A 20099-nucleotide genomic window follows, 5' to 3' on the forward strand; every position below is an offset into this window, starting at 1 on the left:
ATATATATATATATGGGTTCACTTCATAAAACCGACTCTCAAAATCCCAAACTCAAAATCCCGAAAACTCATAATACTGAATCTCATAATACCAAAAAACATACAGGACACCAACACTGATGTGTGATTGTGCGGACGTTTGGGTTAGGGCGCAGGTCAGGTAAGTGGGCGATTGTGACGGTCGTTAGGGTTAGGGGTGGGTTAAGTGAGTTAGGGTTAGGGCGTGAGTGAGGTGAGTGTGCGACAGTGACAGAATTTGGGGCTAAGGGTGGGTTAAGTGAGTTAGGGTTAGGGCACGGGTGAGGTGAGTGTGTGATAGTGATGGACCTTAGGGTTAGGGACTGGGTTAAGATAAATGGATAGATAAGTGGATAGATAGTAGCGTATGTGCAGTGTAGTGTACCTGCAATACAGTCCGTGTTGGTGTCCTGTATGTTTTCGGTATTATGAGATTCAGTATTATGAGTTTTCAGTATTTTGAGCTTTCAGGATTTTGAGTTTGGGATTTTGAGATTCAGGATTTTGAGCTTTCGATATTATGAAGTGAACCCATATATATATATATATATATATATATATATATACACATACATACACACAAAAGGTTTCTTATCCAGGAAAAAAGAGGTCATTGTTCCCCTCTACTTGTCACTCATTAGACCCATTATAGAGTACAACAACCCTTTTTGTATGTACCTCACAGGACATCTACAACAACTGGAAAGGCCACAGAAATACCTCACAAAGAGGATTACAGGCCTCAAACAGATGCCCTACACAGACTGTCTAAAAAAACTGCAGTTTTACTCTGTCGCATATCGCCTACTCAGAGGTGATCTCTGCCTAACACAAAGCTATGTCAAACCCAGAGCTTTTGGACATGCTCCACTTAAAGAAATCCCAATCCCTATGAGCTACACGCTCTAGGAACATAAACCCTGTCACCACAATAAACAGAACATGCTGGAGGAATAGATTCCTGTCCCAGAGACTTTCCATACTCTGGAACAAACTACCTAGCTATATCAAACAAAGCTCCTCATTAGCACTCTTCAAGAAAAATCTTGATGATTGGATGGGGGATAGGAAATTCACCCCAGGGATCACTTCTATGGCTCTGCTCGACAGTGGCACAGGAAAATAATTTTCTTGGGTGGCGAAAGCCAGGGTAGGCCCAATAGCCTATTACCTACCTATGAACCTATATATATATATATATATATATATATATATATATATATATATATATATATATATATATATATAGACAGATACATCTACACACACACACAGATATATATATATGTTTTCCTTAAGTATTAGCTTGCAGACAAGGGTAAGAAAGGATAAACTTACAGACACACTACAATAAGAACAAAAGATCAGGTCATTTTCCTGAATGATGAAGACAACACTAAGGGAAAACTATATTTCAAATGTGGATTAGAACATATTCTCCCATGGCTTATGTATCTAAACAAAAAATATCTGAAATACTAGCTCCTATACAGCCTAGTCTAACCCACCAGTATAAAATAAGGTTGCAGTGCACTGAGTGCCTTGTTTATGCTCCAAAATCAAGAAAAAGATCAAACTGTTACAGCACCTTTCAGACACAAGAAAGGAGCTTAAAGTTATCTGAAGCTCCTTTCAAAGCTGTAATGTTCCTGTCTTATGAAACAGTATACACAGCAGCCACTAAAATAACTTTACAAGCTGCTGTAATACTTTTCATAGCACCATGGTCTTCTGTGGTTGTGGCAGCACAAACTGTATTATACAGCTTTTAAGTCTGTTACATGATAGTTGCTCTTCACTCCTGGCCAATGTCTGTAAAGATGTGATAAGTTTGTTACAGCAGTGTTCAATGTGAAAAAACACTGTGCTCCTAGAATTTCTTTCTTTTTTCTATATCTCTTAGTACACTGGAGGAGTTATAGCTAAACAACATATATATAATTGTATGACAGTGCTGTGTTACAGTTTTCACTTTTGTTTTTACTTTAGTTTTTCAATCACCAACATAGCTGAGAAAAGCTAAGTGGTTATAGATTTGTACAATAATATCACATAAAGTATACATAGCATCTTTATACCACATAAATTGTACATAGCATCTTTATACCACATAAATTATACATAGCAACTTTAGACACAGCCATTTCCAGGCACACTAGTTGCAACATGCATGCTCGATTACCTCTCCAAACAGTCATTGTGTGTTGCTTCCTCATGCGTCATCCTACTCCATGAGCTCCTCTGCAGATAGTACATATGAATGGGATTGTGCATTAGCATTGTGTAGATTATAATATAATGTATTTCTTACTCAATCATTCAATAAGCCTGCTGCTATCCCACTTAGATGCTGGAATTTGCCCACAGATCTCATTTGTTTAAAAAAAAGTAAAAAAAAAAAGTACAAGTCTTGTCATTTAGCTGCATTTGGTCAGTGTGAAAGCAGCTTTTCCGAGTAGTAAGCTGGATATTATTCTCTGGAAGTGGTAACCATCTGGGGAAGGATTGGAATTAATCAAATAAAATTGTGTCATGTGTGTGAGCTTTTGAACTTTGTCTGTTCCGTGGAAATCATAACAGTTGCATTTATGTTTTTTTTATCTTGCTTTTTCATCACCTGTCACTTAAGTGATTATGATACCTGTTTTGTTACAATTTGTTTGTGATAGTCATTTGTTTACTGAATAAAATATAATGATCCTTGTGCTTTTGTCTGAGATTCCCAGCTTTAAGGAGAAGTACTTTTAAGGGAAACTCACTAACAACCTGTTCATAAGATCTTGGTTAGTCCTGGGGCAGTGACAACAACAACACAAAACATTAAATGTCCTGGGTTCAAGTCCCAAACAAAAATGTATTCTCCTTTCATATTCCCTGGTTTAACAAAGAAGTCACAGACATGCATTACATTAAGAAGTCTCTGTATGCACTGTGTCAATGTGACTTTTCAAAAGAACTTCTTTATTTAAACACTGTTTCAAAATATACATTTTTTGTTGGTTTATTTTTGTACTGAATTAATAGCCCTTCTTAAGAGATAACTAATTACCTGCAAGTGCTCCTAAGACAACTGAGATTCATTCTGTGATTATCATGAGCCAGTATTTCCAGAAAGAAACAATTTGCACTGAAGGTTTTCTACAGTCTGAACATTCCTCATATACTGAAGTTGTTCCAAAAATTATTTCTACAGGATCTATATCACAATGCACTCCACTGATCACTAACATTCTAAAATATTCTGGTCTGTTTTTTTTTTTAAACAAGAAACATCTTTATTAAATTATCGCTTATGACTTAGGCAATCATACATTTATATAAATGAAAACAAACCATACTGACGTAATTTCAGTTGCAAATATTATACATCGCTTATAATCTCTCCAGTCATTGTCAAACGTTACAAAGCACGTTCAGTTCCTGCCTACCCTTAAAATTCCTTCCTCCTCCAAAACATTATTCTGCATGTACTGTTCCTATAATTCCCATTTTTTTCTATGTAATTTGCTCCTACCCTTTTCTAAAGATCCCTCTTCCAGTTGTTTTATCTCTTTGTGTTTACTGCTCCTAGTACAACTGGTTTTAGACTTTGATTTCCACTTTCTAATAATTGCTTTTTTGCCAGCCACCAAAATTACAGCCAACAAAGCCTTACTATGTCTAGGAAATTCCAATTCTGTATCACATATCAAAAAAATCATTTCCATAGTTATACCAATTTGTACACCCAGTATTTCTGATAGAGTGGTTTGCAGAGAATTTTTAAAGTCTGCCAAATCATTACAGTCCTAAACAATATGTTCCCAATCGCCTCTTTCAGGCCGACCACACCTCCAACATCTACCTGAGGGAAATTTTTTGGAGTTTGCTTGGGGTATAAAAATACCGATGTAAACACTTCCAAGCAAAGATCCTAAATCTTATATACTTTGTTGCACATTTGCGAGTCGTACATATATCCTCCATTGTTTCTTTATGAATTGCTTATTCAGTCTCTTATCGCAATCCTTTCTAAACTCCTCTAAATGATTCCTACAGTTATCATGCAATATTTTATATGCATTGTTCATTATCCCTCTTTTAACATCAGCTTCTATTCGGGATTCTACTGACAACTCTACCAGTGATGGTCTTTCATATAGGATCCCTTGTTTCTTTCTCTTTGCCTATACTTTAATATAAATCCTTAATAGAAAGGCAATCTGTAGCCTGCAGTCCAAATGGATTATTGGCCTCTTTCCATTCTGTTACCTATCACTCTCTAATTATTTGTTCCCAATACCTTGGTTCCTTTTCCAGTTTTCTTCAGTAAATTCCAGCCCTCTCTTGCCTACTCTCTGCACCCCTAATTGCAGCCATCCCTATTGGCAGAATCTCATTTCTCCATCCCTTTGCTGACTTAGTTCTTAGAATACTTTCTGCTACTTTATAAATATAGCATTATGAATGCTTATTGTTTTTCACCATAAGGATCTGAATACAAAATGTTAGTCTTTCCTTGTTTCTTGCTCTATCCTCATGTTTTATCATCACCCCTTTCCACTCTGAATGACAGCTTTTTGCTTCCTTTATATATTAGAGCCTTAACTGTGTAGCTCTGAAATATTCTTTCAAATCAAGTAATCCCAAACCGCCTTGCTCTATTGGAAGGAACAACTTATCCAAACTGACGCTTTCCCTCTTCCCTTCCTACATAAAATCATTAACTCTTTATTAATTGCTATCCACAACTTATCCTCTGGTTGACAAAAATATGTCTGGCCTGTGTATGTAACTAAAGGGACTAAAAACATTTCACTTCTTATATCTTGCTACACATATCCATAAAACAGAACTTCTAGTTTCTCAGTTTTTGTATCATCTTTTGTTTAGTCTCTTCCCACACAGCCATCCATCTACCCTCAACCCCTTTTTCCACACAGCCATCCATCTACCCTCAACCCATTTTTCCAATTTTGTACATGGGGTCGGGGTGTCAATTTCAACAGTGCCAATTATCTTGAGCAAAGGTTTACTCTGCCAGGTGGATAGCCCTGCCATGGTAGTTCATCCATACAACTCATTTGTACCTATAACCAATCTAGTGTGTCCAATCCATCTATTACCTGTCTTTGGAATGTGGGAGGAAACCAGAGTACCTGGAGGAAACCCACACAATTGCAGGGAGAACATGCAGACTCAACACAGAAGGCACCACAGCTGAGAATTGAACTAGAGAATCTCTTGTTGTGAGGCAACAACACTAACCGCTGCACCCCTGCGGCCACCCACATATCCCATATATCCTTAGCTACCATAATAGAATCCTTTTTAATCCATACTCCTAGTTACTTCATTTTATCATGTTCCCATAAATATAGGTATTGCTGAATTTGTGTATGGGAACATAGTTTACAGCTATTGCCATTGTTTCATCTTCATTAATTTTGTATTCCAAAAAGACATGAAACTGTCTCAGAATGCTTGACAACATTGAAATCGTCCTTTCTGTTTTTATAAAATAATATTTCCAAATAAAGCCAACTTTTCTTGACTACCTTACCAATTGTATCTATGAATTTCTGAGTCCCTTATTTTCTTTGCCAGTGATTCTAAATATAATGCAAATAATAAAGAGGAAAAAGGACACCCCTGTCTGGTTATTCTGCTCAAACAAAACTTAACAGAAAGTTATGTCTCCCTTTAATTTTTGCCTCCAATCCCTCTGATATCCTCCTAATCAACCTCATAATTTTATCAGGGACTGCTAATAATCCATTGCCCTGCTCATACACTCCCAGCTTACTCTTGTCAAATACTTCCTCTGGATCAAGACCCACCAACAGAAGCAGCAGTATATTTCATACATTCTATCATAACATATCTATAACATCACTGTTCTATTAATGTTGTCAAATATTTACATCCCCTCCACAAAACCACACTGAGCCATATCTTTCAATTTTGGCATCACCTTTGTCATCCTTTTAACCGTTACTGACATAAACACCTTATAATCATGGTTTAAAATAAAAAAACACTTGCACAAAGCTAGATTTGATGGGCCATTACCATCTTTAGGTATTACAGCTACCACCGGTTACTACCAGGATGCTGGTGCTTTTCCTTTTAAAATATTGTTAAATAAAACCATCCAGATCTTTATCACTTTCTTCTCTCCTAACTTCCAAACAAAACCATCAGTGCAGCCACTGTTATGAACTGTCTGTAACTTAGATGTCTACTTGTAATCAAATGAACATATAAATGCATAACTAATGGACAAGAAACATAGTTCATCTTGTTGCTTCTATAGCCATATATTGCAGCCAACAGCAGTCCCCATGCTCTTTCAACCACTTATTTCAAGAATCAGGAACAAAGACCCCAAATCAAGAACAGATTTTAAATATTGCTCTTTGTATCTCTAAAGTTGCTAGTACAACTGGTTTTGGATTAGCAAGCATTTACCAAAATATAAGAAATCTATTTAATGACTGCAATCAACATTAATTTGTCAGGAAACCACATATTGTATGAGGATCAAATCAAAATTATGAAGCAAAAATGAGGAAGATGTGAGAGCTGTGCCTCTACACTCACATGCATACACATGACCAACAGTTACAGCAATTTGTATGATTGTACATATCCTGGATGTCTGCCTGGGATCAAATGAATAAATGAATACGTAAATAGTTGCTCTTGAAATGTATTCCAGCTTGATGCTGTAATAAACATATACTGTAACCCCCGTCCTCTCAACGTCTTAGCTCAATAATCAGAAAGACCCCAAATCAAAGACATATTTTAAATGTTGCTCTTATATTCTTACAAAGTTGCTACAATAACAAGCATCATCTACAAGTTTCTGAAAGATACAAAGCCTGAAACTCGTCATTGTCACTATTTAATGACTGCAATCCATAACAATTTGCCAGAAAACCATTTGTTTGAATAGACCAAAATACCACTGCAGTTCTTTACTCGAAAATTAAATACACTGCGAAAATAATAACAGAACAAAGGGTACAGAAAAGCATCAACTAACAACGATCCATAAACACATCAATTTATAAATATTCCACTATTACACTTAATAATTTAACATAACAACAGTTCAGGTGCTACTTCTCCATGCATTTTCCAAAAAAAATAAGAAGTGTTACTCTTTATTACTGTAATTACTGACTAGTTGCAATCAGCAAAGATTTACCAGAAAATTATCTTTTACAAGGGATACAGCAAAAATATAAATCAAAAATTAGGAACACTTTGCAAAATCTGAGATAGATTAGAGACAGAATGATGTCTTCTGTTGCTCTCTGCCTCCTCCTACAGACAGACAGTGGCACACACACACACACACACACACACACACACACACACACACACACACACACACACACACTTGCTAGGTCCCCACTACACACTGGTTGGTAATGTCATTACGTCAGCACTGCACTTCACGGTACCATTTTTTTAAAGATCACACAGTGCTAAAGTGCCTGTCCACTGCTGGTCCATTTTGATGAGACAAGTTCCAGAAGTCTCTCTCTCACATTCTTCAGTAGAGAACATGGAAGAGAAGAAATCAGAGCTGCCTCCCATTAAAGTGAAACAGTGGAGCAGGCACAGATTTAGGAAGCAAAGTTGGAGCAGTCCACCAAATGCAGAGCAGTTGAGATGTATAGATTATGGACCTCATCCTTGTTTGTGGATTGCTGGAAAGGATGAACTTAAATAGCTTTTTTCAATCGTTCCCATTTTACTGAATTTGTTTGATGACAGAGTTAGAAAATATAAAGCTTGGGAACCTAGAGGACCTGACTTCATGTTAGCAGGTGCAGGGAGGGCATGCCCTTCTGAAAACAAAATTATTTTGTTTGTTGACACCTCTGGAAAGTCAGGGTTTTGAGTCTACAAACTCCCACGGTTTTAGACCTTCTACTTTCAAGTAACTATATGCCAGCTAAATAACACGATTATTTACAGTGGCTCCCCAGTGAGCATTTTATTTGGCACTTAAGTAGGTATGATCTAGGCGACATACTATCTGGATTTGTTTTTCAATTTCTAAAACTAATAAATAAAATTTACAGAGATGCAATGGGAAGTTGATCTAGATTATGCAGAAAACCCACAGCAAGTATTCAGTATTGCATGTAGTTTTCAGTGTGTCTATCTAGTTATCTAGCCATACTCTCTACCTACCTGCTATCTCTGTTTACTTATTTTTGTCTGTTTGTTGACCAGGAAATTCACATTATGTGTAACTCACTTTTCAGAGCAAACCAACGGCAAAATATTTTACTACACATATACTAAACATATAGCATTACACTATCCTTTAGCTCAGACACACACACACACACACACACACACACACACTCACTCGTGCGCGCACACACACCCACACACTCACAAACATACTACTAAAGTGAATTCACAGCATAAAAGTGGTCAGAGAGCTATGGTTCCTAACTGTTTAACTGTTGCCCAACTGGTAAAACTCCTTTTTATGTAGTGTATCCCCTGAATTATTTTCTCACTTTTTGCCTATTATGTATAGCATGCTTCTACATCTGTCTTTGAATTTGTAGACAACAGTATGTTGTTGTATCTATGGTTGCAATCTATGTGAAAACTATGATTATGTCACTGGGGTTGTATCTGAAAATGGCCATTGTTGATCAGTCCAGTGCCCCATTAAACAAACAAAGTTAGTGTGTGTGTGTATGTATGTAAGTAAACATACTTTGTAAAGAAAAGTATTCAGAAAAGCATAGATGTAAGGGCATCTTGAAACATTACAAAGGAAGTGAACTTTAAATCTGTTTTAAGGAAATGATCTTACATTTTACAAAGCAGTGAAGTAGTGGAAATTCTGATTCAGGATGCCCATATGTAAAGAATAGATTGTAATGGTGACCTGAATTCAAGAACAATTTGTGACTGTTCTCTGAAAACTTGCAAACTCAGGGCAATGTCTATTTTATTTTTATTTATTTGTTAATGAGATAAGGTCAATGGATACAAGTGCTGTTTTCAGGGGTGAACTGCTAGCCCTCTTTGGTTAAGTGACGTGCTCTGAGACGTACAGTTTGCATGTAGATATAAAGGGAATCAGCACTAAGAATAGAGGATGAAGGTTCATTACCAGCTCATAGCCTTAGCCTTAATAACGAGTGTTCTACCAAGACAGAAGGGTTGCAGAATATGCTTTCTGGATGACATACACCTGATAACAACACAAGGATTTGCATGAAATATATCTTATATGTGTTAATGATACATTCCAAATCTTCTTCTTGAAAGAGTAGCATTCTGAAGTTTGTCAATAAATGGAACTGTAAAATGAAACAGACAGTAACTAACAATATGGTCAAAAATGTCATGAAGCTGTGCTAATAACAGAAACTAAAGAATGTGGTGTATATATTTAACAACTATTATTATTATTATTATTATTATTATTATTATTATTAGCAGGCCGCAGTGGTTAGCATTGTTGCCTCACAGCAAGAGGTTCTCCCATTCAATTCTCAGCTGGAGCACCTTCTGTGTGGAGTCTGCATGTCCACCCCATGGAGACATGCAGGTAGGTGCAAGAGTGAATGGGCGTGCCTTCTTTGAAGGTTAGCCACCGGGCTGGCAACTCGGCACTGTAAAAATCCATTGCCAATCATGAGCGGACCGGAGTTCCGCTGTGGCGACCCCTAACCGGGAATAAGCCGAAAGACTACCATTATTATTATTATTGTTACTATTATTATTATTAGAACACATTTTATGCAGCCTATTAATGAAAACAGTTGGTTTCATATGGTTGCTTTGCTTGGCTTCATGTAAGACTGATAATTTTATCACAAGTAAAGCAGTCATTTAAGGCACAGAGCAGACATTACAATCCTAAGAGTGAAGGATATCTGTTTTCAGATGTCAGATGTAATAAATACATTTGTAAGAGTGATAAGGATAGTAATTATAATAATCTACGAGGTAAAATGTGTGCATAGTTTTTAAGGATAAAGTAAAACCAAAATGTCTGTCTAAAACTTAATGAGGCCATACTTGATGGGTATGGCCTCAATAAGTAATGCAGATTATTTGACATTATAATATAAACATTTTAGGACATGCCTCCATGTAACAGTATGTCACTGGCTATAAAAGTGAAGTGTTCTGTGTTAAAAAAAACAATGAAAGCTGTGATGAAGTCGTTTGTCTGACAAAATCCTAAGTGGCAAAACACCTGACAGAGGGTATTGCTTGCTGCACCGAACATTTATTTTTAGTACTGCAAAAAGATACAGACAGAAAGGCATACAGAAACAGACACAAACATAGATGTGCACATACACACTCTGGACAGAATTCAGAAAGGTTACTGTGAAGTGTACTCCTTGTACACATCTTGCAGTATCCATTTCTGATTCAGAGGCAGCCCTACAAAGGTGCTCACCATGAGGAAATGCAGCACCATGGTGGGCAGTCTGTGTGGCCTACCACAAATGTTAATGAGGCACTGTAGTCTGTGGCCTACCACAAATGTTAATGAGGCATTCTAGTCTGTGGCCAACCACGAATGTTAATGAGGCATTCTAGTCTGTGGCCTACCACAAATGTTAATGAGATATTCTAGTCTGCGACCTATCATAAATGTTAATGAGGCATTCTGGTGGAGTGCCTATGTTAATTAGCCATGTGTCTTCCCCCTAAGAAGCTTGTGGTAATGCTTGGCTGCGAGATAGAGTGTGTGTGTGTGTGTGTGTGTGTGTGTGTGTGTGTGTGTGTGTGTGTGTGTGGGTGAGTGTGTGTGTGTGTGTGTGTGTGTGTGTGTGTGTGTGTGTGTGTGTGTGTGTGTGTGTGTGTGTGTGTGTGTGTGTGTGTGTGTGTGTCTCCCTGGGAGGCTGCAGTCAGGAGATTACGGAATCGGCAGGGTAGGTGTGTGTGTGTTTGTGTCTGTGAGTGTGTGTGTGTGCGTGTGTGTGTGTGTGTGTGTGTGTATGCATATAGATGAACAGGAGAGTCTGACTAGGTGGGGAGCTGTGTGTGCCTATATGAATGAATGTTGGAGGGTGGCTGTCACACCTCCACACTTTTTTGAACTAGCAAGCAAATTCTGCAATACTGGGCCACAGCCAGGGTTGCCTGACATCCCTATTTGGGCGGGACTTTCCCGGGATCAGCAGCCTGATCCCAAGTCCCGCAATGCTGGTTTTGATTGGCCTGTATATCGACATATGGGCCAATCAAAAATCGCTAAACTCAGAGCTTCTTGTGTTTAATGCAGAACATTGCAGTTCCGCATTAAACAGAAGTAGCTTCGTGTTTAGCGATTTTTGATTGGCCCATATACTGGTATACGGACCAATCAAAAAAATTGCAAAACAGAGCTACTTCTGTTTAATGCAGAACTGCAATGTTCCGTATTAAACAGAAGTAGCTCCGTGTTTAGCGATTTTTGATTGGCCCATATAATGGTATATGGGCCAATCAAAAAATCGCAAACCAGAGCTACTTCTGTTTAATGCGGAACTGCGATGTTTCACATTAAACAGAAGTAGCTCCGTGTTTATTTATTTTTGATTGGCCCGGGCCAATAAAAAAAAAAAAAAAAAACACAGAGCTACTTTTGTTTAATGCGGAACTCTGACGGTCTGCATTAAATAGCGTGGAAGACTTTTTTTTTCTTTAGTCTTCACTTGCTGTGAAAGACTTTTTTGTCCCTACCTGGCCAGTCAGAAATCTGCCAAACCCTGGCCACAGCAGATCATGGGACGGCAGAGATAACTCTTTATATCATGCCTTAAATGCACTTAAAAATAATACCATTTTGCAACATTTGCAAAGATATGGTGTGGGGTGGGAGATAAACAACAGGGATAACTCTTCACTTTGTGCCTTAAAGGCACTTAAAAATAATTAGAATACCATTCTACAACATACACACACACACACATACAGTTCAAAATTGCTGTATCATGGACAATTCCCTTTTCGCCAGTACAGTGATCTTGGGGTGAGTGCATATAAGTAGTGGTAAAATGTCGTAAATCTGTAACAGTGACCTTCTTAACTCATTGGCACTAGTGCTTAATCACACTGAAAATGTCCTAGCTTCAGCACTCGCACTATCATGTTTCGAACTACCAATAAGGCACCATAGGTTGAGATTCACACAAATATATATATTGCTATTATACAGTGGAATTATTTACGAAAGAAATTACTTACTTTTTTAAACAATGCTGCTGTATGCTGGAGCTTGTTTTTGCATATGTCCACATCTTGGACTTACTAGGATGTTTTTCTTATGTATTAGGTATGCATTCCACCATGGTCGTGAGGACAGACATCCTTCCTTAAGATGTTTATTCAGTTTTGCTACTACCATTGGCTATCATGGGAACATGTCAGCCTGTGACGATTCAGGACAAAAGGTACTGTTCATTCTTCACTTTTTTCTATATAAAGAAATATGGTTATGCTGTTAGTGCACCCACTAGTTAATGGAAGCATCAATTTAATGCTTTCAGGAGCTGTTAGTAATCTTATTTATTTATTTAATCATGATGGCATCATATTTATATTACAGGACAGCTTCTGTTAAATATCTCTGCATCTTATGTAAACTTGTTTGGGGTAGGGGTAATCTTTTTAGACTCCGTATCACTAACATTTTTATCATTCACAACTCTTACAGTTATGCATTGTTTCGCATTGTGTATTTCATTTACAATTAGTGTTATACATTATAAGAAGTGTAGAAACTCACTGAAAGGTGAAAGTCCTTTACTACTTCCTTACATTGTTCTGTTAACTTAGCCTACATTTAATGTAAAAATTAAAAGAACACACCATCTAAAGAAAGATGTATACTGTCAATCTCTATATAAAATATTAACGGGATCTTATTTCTGTTTATATTTCTCTAATTGGGACAAAAAAAAAACAAAAGGAATACTGCAGTAATCTATGTTGCAAAATAAACAACAATACCAGTAAAGAAAAAGTCCAATGTAGACATGCTCAACTATTTATTGGTACAAATTAAAGTCAATGTCAAGTAAAAAAAAACTTTATTGCCATTCAGAACTACACAGCAGAGTAGTTGAACAAAATTACAATGCTTCATTCTCAATGCAGTAAACAGTTGCACATACAGAGAAAAATTTATAAAATATTACAGTAGAAATTTAATAAGTAGCAATTTGTAAGTAAAGTAGGACAGCAGTGACCCACACCCATCCCAGAACAGGAAACAAGGAAGACATAGAATGATATGAAAGTAATATTGTCAAAGTAAAATGAAAACAATTGCAGCATATCTATGATTAGACTGAATTATTGCATAGGTTCAAAGGTTCATACTAGGCTATCGGCCCTAGGGCCTATACAAGCCTAGCCATAACAATTCCCTGGCTATTTCTTCCCACACTATTTACTTCCCTAGACACCTGTCTAGCAGGGCGACTGATGTGATCCACGGGGTGACTTTCCTCCCATCCAATCATCAAGGTTCCTCTTGAAGAGGGCCAAAGAGGCACTCTGCTTGACATGCATGGGCAGTCTATTCCGGAGTCTGGGGAGTCTCTGGGTCAGGAACCTCAGGAACCTATCCCTCCAGCATGTTTGTTTATTGTGATGACAAGGTTTAGATCCCTGGAGCGTGTGGCTCTGAGGAATTGGGATTTCTTTAAGTGTAGCATGTCCAACAGCTCTGGGCTTGACATGGCCTTGTATGTTAAGCAGAGATCGCCTCAGAGTAGACGATATGCGACAGAGTATAGCTGGCATTTTTTTAAGGGGGTCAGCATAGGGCATCTGCTTTAGGCCTGTGATTCTTTTAATGAGGTATTTCTGCGGCCTTTCCAGTTGTTGCAGATGTCTTGAGAGGTGCATACCAAATGGGGCGTTGTATTCTATAATGGGTCTAATGAGGGATGAGTACAGTGGGACAATGATCTCCTTTTTTCTGGATGAAAAGCCCACAGTGATGAGGTGTGTCACATAGAAGGATTGCCTGACTGTTGTGGCAATGTGGTTACTGAAGGTGAGACCACTGTCCACCTGTGTCCCTAAGTCTCTTATCACACTTTCAGTGTTTAGTGTACTGCCACCTATGTGGTAATTCACGGGTACATGTTTTTCCCAAAGGGGATAACTATACATTTCTTGACATTGAGCTTGAGCCCATGGCTCTACCACCAAGCATCTGTTTCTGTAAGGCCCTTTTGTAGAGTATCCACATAATTGGAGATTCAATAATGGCTCCCAGTTTGCAGTCATCTGCCAACTTTGTTAGCGAGAGTCCCTTAGTGTTGGCCTGTACTTCAGAGAAGTAGATGCCAAACAAGAGAGGTCCCAGGACTGAACCCTGAGGTTCTCCACTTGTCACTTGTCTGGAGCTGGATTTGGAGTCTGCTACTTTTACAGTGTGGATTCTGTCAGTAAGCCAGTTGGCAACCCATCAAGTGATGTAGGGATTAATGCCCAGCTTAGTAAGTTTGTCTGTAATTCCAGAGTGGGGGATAGTGTCAAAGGACTTGGTGAGGTCCAGACAGGCTGTGTGGACTGCCTTATCCTCATCCATGGCTCTGGAGACTGATTTGAAGAAGTCAATCAGGCTCAGGAGACAAAGATTGGCCCTTCACGAACCCAAACTGTGTGGGGTCCAGTGTTTTAGGGTTGCCATTGTCTTTGTTTATAAGTTCCACGATAATACGTTCCATGGCTTTGCAGACCAGGCTCATCAGACTGATGGGGCGGTGGATCCCCTCTTGTGGAGTGAGATAAATGTAGCTGTGCGCCACTCAGTGGGCACGGAGCCTGAGGTGGGGGTATGATTAAACATGACACTTAGGTGAGGTGAGAGTTCATTTTGTAATTCATGTAGTACACAGCCTGGAATGTCATCTAGTCCCATGGATGCTGTATTCTTAGCTTTGGAGAGTGCAGTTTTTACCTGTGTGGCCATTATTACTGGAATTTGGCAATCTTCCGGTATTGAGATGGGCCATTTAGGGGGTGAGGGGAGGGGTGAAGTTGGCACTGAATCGATCTGCCAGAATATTGGCAATATCCTTGGGATCAGTATATTTAATGCCATTCTGTTGTAGCTCAGAGCAGATCTGAGCATTGCCATTTAGATTCTTGACATAGTTATAGAATACCTTGTGGTTGTCTTTGGAATCTTCGGCAATTTTATTTTCATAACTAGCTTTGGAGGATTTTATGAGGGATTGCAGCTTCTTACTGAGGCTGGTAAGGGAATTGTTTGCATCATGGGATTTTCCTCTTTTCTGCAACAGTTTCCTCCTTTTGTTGTAAAGTATGTTTATGGCAGGGGACTACCAAATTGGCTTCCTTTTTTTGGAGGAGAGCATCTTGGTTCTATTTGGGATGGCACGATTCATGCATGATTGGATGTGCTCGTACAATGCCTTATTGTAGGACTCCGCAGTCGAACTTTCAGTTCCCATCAGCATGGGTGTCATGAAGTTTGTAACTTCTGTCTTGAGTAGCATGAAGTTGGCTTTGGAGAAGTTTTTTATGGAGATTTCCTTACTGGGGGGTGGGGTGGGATGTGGATGTTAACGGTGATTAGCTTATGGTCTGACCTGACCAACAAGGGGGTGACCATAGGTGTGGAGCATCGATTTCCCATGTTGGTAATGACTAGTTCTAGGACACTGGAGCCCCTGGTGGGATTATGGATTAGTTAATCCAGGGCATTGGAATTTATGAATTCCAAGAACCGTTGGGCAAAGGTGTTGGTACAGGAGTAGTTTTCCCAGTTAATGGCAGGGTAGTTGAAATCACTCAGTATTAGGGTGTTTGGTTGTATATTAATATTTTCCAGTATGTTTAGAAAGGTGTAGTGAGAATCTTGGGGCATGGCGGCGGATCTGTAGCAAGTTACAATTTGGAGTGCAGTCTTACCTAGTGTTAGTTGCACCTGGAGAATTTCAAACGCATTGTGTTGGGCAACTAACCTGGTGGTGTGAATATCCTTGGTGAATATGGACACTCCTCTGCCTTTAGTGTTTCGATCCTGGTTTGGTGGCCAAAAAGTGTGGTAAGAGTTGAAGCCTGGTATTGCAGGGGTGCTCTCTGGAGCCTTGAATCAGGTCTCAGTTACTGCACAGATATCGATGTTCTCCATTTTTAGGAGTGCATTTTGAGGTTTAAACTTCTAGCATTGAGTAGCATTACCTTCAGATTTTGCATGCTTGCACCTGTTATGGTAGTGGTTTTTATCCTTTAAACTTTGCCTAAAAAAGGCACTATAGGGATGGCAAGTGCCTTAGCCAGTAACCTGAATCCCAGGAGCAACAGGTGCAGACCATCTCTGGCAAAGCATCGTGGTCGGTTGATCATGTCATCCCAGACATATACTGGATCCCCTTTGAATGACACCAGAAGCTTAGCCAATTGTTTAAGTCAATCATTTTGTCCTTATATTGTGGTATCATTCTAGGTGAAGGCAGGATGCTACTTAGGGCTAGGGTCATACCTGCCTGGGCCACATGATCCGAGAGCTCTTCCATGTCTCTTTTCATGTAGTCCAGGGGGGTACGTCTCAAGTTGTTTACTCCAACATGGACAATGACAGAGTCATATTTGTACTTGTTATGGAGTGACTTGAGTGCACGAGTTATGTGGCGGATCCTGGCACCTGACAGGCAGCTCACTGAAATTTTCTCCTTGTTCAGCCTGGTGAGTGAGACATCAGTGTGCCTGACTATAGAGTCACCTATGACTAAAGTGTTAGGTACGTTGTCTTGCCTCAGTGGCTGCTGTTGGGTGGCACTCTGGTGTTGTGAGCTATGTGACACTTTGGTTGTGAGTGGTGTTTGCATTTTAGCTTCGGAGGTCCTTGCTGGTTACAGTTAAGGGCCTCCGCATATGTGGATTTAGTGTTGCTATGTGTGGGTGTTGGTGGTGTGAGTTTAGAAGGGCTGTGTTGCTTGAGGTGTAGTGCGGGTGTTAACCTTCTCCTCTTGATTGTCTAGCACAATCTTGGGTGGAGAGAGCTTTGCTTCCAGTTTGCACAGTTTGTATATTGCACTTTACAGTCCTTCACTGTTTAGGTGAGCTACCTTAGTATTGCACTTAGTTATTGCACGTCTATAAAATAAGCTCCTTGATAGGCTAGTTATTTAACAGACATCATGGTTGGTTTTTCCCAAGAGTTCAACAGTCTAATGGAGAGCGGAAAGAAACTGTTTTTTTTTTTTTAGTCTGGCAGTCTTACAATGCAGGCTTCTGTATCTCCTGCCTGAGGATACGCGAGTGTACAGACCATTGGCAGGATGCATTGGATCGCTGGAAAGATTTTGGCCCTGTCGATGCACCAGTATATTTGTGTAGATCTTCCAGAGGTTTAAGAGAGGTGCCAATGATTCTTTCTGCCGACCTTAGAACTGTCTTGAGACCCTTCCGATCCCGATTGTTACAGTTCTCAAGTGCTACAAATCATACAGGTGCAAAGCTTTCAGGATTTACCTTTCATAAGTGCTAACAGGTGAATTTATAATAAAAATCAAACCAGGTCACATGACACAGGCACCCAATAACAGCATACAGACATATTTATAAATTAAGAGTTGCATAAAAACTATTTAAAATTGTACATAAACAAATTCATACTAATTGCACTATTCAGGCCAGGAAGCACATCAGCTTTAAGCCTTAAGATCCAATGATACTCACTGACTTCATATGAATAATATTTTATAAGTCAGTGAGTATAACTGGATCTTAAGGCTTAAAGCTGATGTGTTCCCTGACCTGAATAGTGCAATTAGTATTAAACCTGTTTTAGTTAAAAAAAACAAATCCAATATCATTGAATTTATTTAGGTACGATTTGCACCTGTACGTTTTGTACCAATAAATAGCTGAGCATGTATATGTTGGAGTTTTTCTTTACCTATATTTCTCTAATTCCCACATTATGCAGTTATCCTTTATCACATGTAGTATTTCATGGATGGACTTGGTACCACTGGCAGCACTTGATTAGAATAATCAATTTTTGTTCAAGTGTTTGAATGCTACTGAGCTTTCATTTTATAATCGGCATAATTTCATTCATAAACTGGTCATAGTGAAAACTAATGAGTGCTAAACGAACAGCAGGTGCAACATTGAAATTTAGAAGCAGAAGCTTTTTTCGCATTTTACGTAACTGATAATGTTCAAAGCACTATGGTAATCATCATCAGTTCCCTTTTCCATTTTTGCAAGTGGATGGAATGAGCATCAACATTAGTCAGTGTGACCATATAACACAGAGATAATGTTCAAGGCACTGTAGGTCCTTGCAAAAAAAATGTACAAACATCAGACAGCATGCTGTTCATGTTTTCTTACCATTAGTGGAGACTGTTATGATTGCTGCATAGGTAAGCCATGTATTTCATTAACCCAGCAGCCCAGTGGTTCCAGTCATCATGGATTAATGATATTCGACTGTGTTAACATCACCACCTCCCCTAGCAAGCAATAGCAAGAGCTATATATGGGACGAATGTCTGGGTTTCATGAATGTGAGCGTACAGCATGGCAGAGTTTGGCAAAGTCGTTCATCATCCCCATAACTAGGCAGATCAGGGACATGAAGAGGAAAATTCAGGTCCAGGGCAATTAGTGAAGAATGTCTGTTGCACTACACCAAACTGTCCATTCTATACTTAAGATGGAATCAACTCACAAACAAAACTATTTTCAACACATAAATATGATAGCTGCAAAATGAATGGAAGGTGTAGTCTGAGCTTTTATTTTCGTTACTGGGGATAAAGTACAAAAAAAAAATAAGTAGGGAAATGACCCCAAATTAGGGTCATATTTTAATGCAGGCAGTATTAACTTATAGCTTTTCAAAATGATTTCCAGTTTCATGAGGGTCAGAGCAAAGTGTTGAGAAAACAATTGGGACATCCTTACAAAGCAGAACAGTAGTACTCCTTTGGCAAAAGTCACAGTGCCATGTGGGCCAGGGTTACGTGCTGGGTCCAGAAAACCTTTCAACACAGAAGGGATAGCAACAGTGTTCTGAACTCTAGTGTTAGGCATGCTAAAGGATGAGGCTTCACCAATTACTAACATTGTTTAGGTGGAAGACTAAGGGGTTCTAATTGTGGTCTCTGGATTGGTTGGGACTCTTGGCTCATATGTCACATGATCTGTTTCTCTGGGCTGACAGAAACTACAGTCAGTGACAGGCCATGCATGGACTAACACAAGATAAAACAATGACTTCTGGCAGTGAAGCAGAGAAGGGGAGGTAGGCACTTTGAGGCTTGTGGACTATTAAACATAGGCGGAAAGCAGGTTAGTGCAGTATTTATACACAAGGTTTTTCTGATGTACTGCATGCTGTCTAGTGCCAACAGTAAAGATGTCTATGAATCATCCATCATATGTGTGAGTGGGTGGCCTTCAAGCAGCAAGGCACCATAACATCACTTCCATCTGGCACAAGTCTGGAATGAAAGGTCTGGGAGTCATGATTCATCCTTAATATGTCATGCACAATATGATCTGCTTTTCCCTCTGAATTTGAGGGTAACACTTGAAAAATAAGTGTTAACAATCAAGAACAGCAATATAAAACTGAGGTTAAAGCACCAAATATGAAACATAAAGTGGACACCCATTAAACTCTTCAGTCAGTATCCTTTTTGTACCCACTAGCTGACAAGTCCATTTGGTTGAAAGCTCATATGAGTGAACATTAATTTGACTGAAAACTCATTTGATAGAATATTATTTGCACTGCAAATACACCACAAAAAACATTTTTGAGAAGGGCAAGCTCCCCCTGGACACCTGTCTGGGGTTGGGGTGGCTTTGTCCCTCATTACCTAACTGGCATACACTAAGTCCATGGTCACACAACCTCAGAAAAGAGAAAACACACTGCCCACAGTGAACGAAAAAAAAAAAACATCTACAAATCTAAGGCTGTAACATCATGCTGACCATGGCAGTCCACATGGCATTCCACAACACATGGCATTCCACAAATTCTCTGCTATATTCGCTTCCCTAACAATTCCTATGATAAGAAATGACCTCACGGGGTG

General features: G+C 39.0%; 1 protein-coding gene across 4 annotated transcripts in view; it reads right to left on the reverse strand.

Moving 5' to 3' along the window:
- Positions 1-20099, reverse strand: part of B3GALT1 (beta-1,3-galactosyltransferase 1) — a 2392726-nt gene that overhangs the window by 2031303 nt on the left and 341324 nt on the right. Inside the window, exon 1 of one of the 4 annotated variants that reach the window (XM_044075598.1) lies at positions 12238-12463. The exons of the other annotated variants lie outside the window; for them this stretch is intronic. The gene's annotated coding sequence lies outside the window, so the exon portion shown is untranslated. Of the gene's footprint in view, positions 1-12237; positions 12464-20099 lie in introns of those variants that run through there. 4 annotated transcript variants of the gene reach the window in all.

Source organism: Protopterus annectens, chromosome 6.part1 (genome assembly GCF_019279795.1).
Source record: "Protopterus annectens isolate FY-2018-M chromosome 6.part1, PAN1.0, whole genome shotgun sequence".
NCBI classification, from domain to species: Eukaryota; Metazoa; Chordata; order Ceratodontiformes; family Protopteridae; genus Protopterus; species Protopterus annectens.